Consider the following 2,530-nt stretch of genomic DNA (forward strand, 5'->3'; position numbering starts at 1 on the left):
CCAGACACAATCCAAGTGTACACGATTGGATGATGGATTAAACAAAATGTGGTGTATTCAAACAATGGACTATTAATCAGCTATAGAAGGGTGAAGCGGTGGTGCATGCTACAATGTGAATGAACCTAGAAAACACGCTGAGTGCAGGAAGCCAGACACAAAAGGTCACATATGTTATGATTCTATTCATATGAAATGTCCTGAATAGGCAGATTCAGAGTCAAATTCATGGTTGTTGGGGTGCGGGGGCCCTGCGTGGGGGCTGATTGCCTGTTGGGTACAGGATCTATTTTGTGTTTTCTTCTTTCCCAAACTTTATTAAAGAAAAAGCAACGGTGGTTACTTTCCAGAACATAGTCAAATTTCTGGGAGTTTTCCATTGAAAATGTAGCATTTGCTTCCATATATATGCCAGTGTGTACTAGGTAGGGGCCATGCTAAAATTCTAATTTTAAATGAACTTTCTAATATTCATCTTCCACCCAGTCTGTGGTCTGTCTTTGGATCAGCAGTAATCATCTGAACAGTCACTGAGGCTGCATTAATTTTTGTCTGCAGCTCTCTGAGCTCTTCTATACACACCAAGTGCAGAATTTGAGCAGCTTCATTAAGAACCTCAGCTCCTGTGTTAAAACCAAGAATACGCTTGTCTTAAGCAGCAGGCAAGCCCTCTTCTGTTGGGTTTGTATTAGCAACTGCATGCCATATCAGGGATCCTGGACCAAAATGTTAATTGCTTGAAGCACTGCCAGGTAATCACCATGGATTGACTCTGAAAGGTAGCCTGGGCCAGGACACCAGCCCTAAAATTAGGATTATTTATGTCCAAATTGATCATGGGCTCCTCATTTTTAATTGATGCAACAGTCAGCATTGTTTGCATTATCAGTTACCAAGTAATTGTATTTTTCAGCATTATCTCCATATCCAAGTCTAACAGCTAAACCAAGAATCCAGTCAATTGCTTCTTGTCCATCTAGAATCTTGAAAGAACAGTGAACATCTCTGAGAAACTTTTCAAAGAACTTGGGTTGGTCACTGTCATGGGTTACCTCTGTCTTCAGTCTTACAGCGTCTGATTTTCTGGTCTTCAAGGCAAACATTGAGTTTCTAAATTCTGTTTTATCTGTTCAGTTGAAGAGGTAGGTTGTGGCAGAGAAAGCCCATCATGCTTCCTGCTTCAGCTGGGAGGGCCAGATCTTCTTTTGTGATGATGAGAACGTTCTGGATTTAGTGATGATAATTGCCTAAGTCCGTGAATGTATTAACAACCCCTGAATTGTACACTTTAAAAGGGGGGTTTTTATGGCATGCAAATTATGTCTCAATTTTTTAAAAAAAGGTTTTCTTGGTCAGAGTGAAATGTAGTGGCTGAGTTGCAAGTCATGTCCTTGCAACTCTGGCCTCCTCCCATCCTGTCCCCTGGGGGTGGGGGAGGCAGGCAACCCAGGGGGAGGGGGACAGTTTCCAGACAATTTCAGCTTTCTGTCAAATTCATATCCTCATTCATTTCACCGTGTGATTCTGTGATTCCTTCTCTAGGGCACAGTTGGGAGATGTGATGGAAAACTGCAGTGTGGCAGACAGAAGCACAGCTGGGGGCCAGGTTGTACTGGTGGGATAGGGGTATTCACCGTCCCTGGGACCCTGCTTGGCTGTCCCAGGGCAGTTACAGCACAGGAGCTTCAGGTCTGTGGTCCATCTGGCATCTTGAAGGCCATGTGCTCCCATCCTGGAGAGATGCCAGCAGAGCTGGCTGACACCCCTCAGGTCCTGGGGAGGGGCTTCCTGTACCAGCTGGGGGCTGGACCAGACGATGTTGATTTTCTGTGTTATTCACAACACAAATGCGTTTAAAAAAGATCTCCAGAGTTACAAACAGTACCTCAGAGTAGACTAATTAATTTAACTAACAAATAAACGCTGTTTTACAATTGGCTTTCCTATTGGACTTCCCTGGTGGCTCAGACGGTAAAGTGTCTGTTTACAACGTGGGAGACCTGGGTTCGATCCCTGGGTTGGGAAGATCCCCTGGAGAAAGAAATGGCAATCCACTCCAGTACTATTGCCTGGAAAATCCCACGGACAGAGGAGCCTGGTAGGCTACAGTCCATGGGGTCTCAAAGAGTCGGACACGAGTGAGCGACTTCACTTCCTATTTGCTCAGATGGTAAAGAATCTGCCTCCTGTGCAGGAGACCCTGGTTCAATCCCTGTGTTGGGAAGATCCCCTGGAGAAGAGGATGACAACCCGCTCCAGTATTCTTGCCTGGGAAATCCCATGGACAGAGGAGCCTATGGGCTACAGTCCATGGGGTCACAGAGTCGGACATGACTGAGCAACTTTTCACTTTCAGCTACTATCAGCTGCGAAGAAACTGCTGAAAGGTATATCCTTGTCATGACTTCAGAATTTTGCCTAGTTGCCTGTGATGACATCTTACCTCTGGCACCTGCGGTGAGGTTAGAGTGAAGTCAGACAGAGGCAGCACCTCCCCACCCTGAGAAACCCAGTGCAGCAGAGTGTTCAT

General features: G+C 45.6%; 1 pseudogene; it reads right to left on the reverse strand.

Moving 5' to 3' along the window:
- Positions 1-471: 471 nt before the first annotated feature.
- On the reverse strand, positions 472-2,530 carry LOC102403528 (annotated as a pseudogene).

This window comes from Bubalus bubalis, chromosome 3, assembly GCF_019923935.1.
Source record: "Bubalus bubalis isolate 160015118507 breed Murrah chromosome 3, NDDB_SH_1, whole genome shotgun sequence".
Taxonomy (NCBI): Eukaryota; Metazoa; Chordata; class Mammalia; order Artiodactyla; family Bovidae; genus Bubalus; species Bubalus bubalis.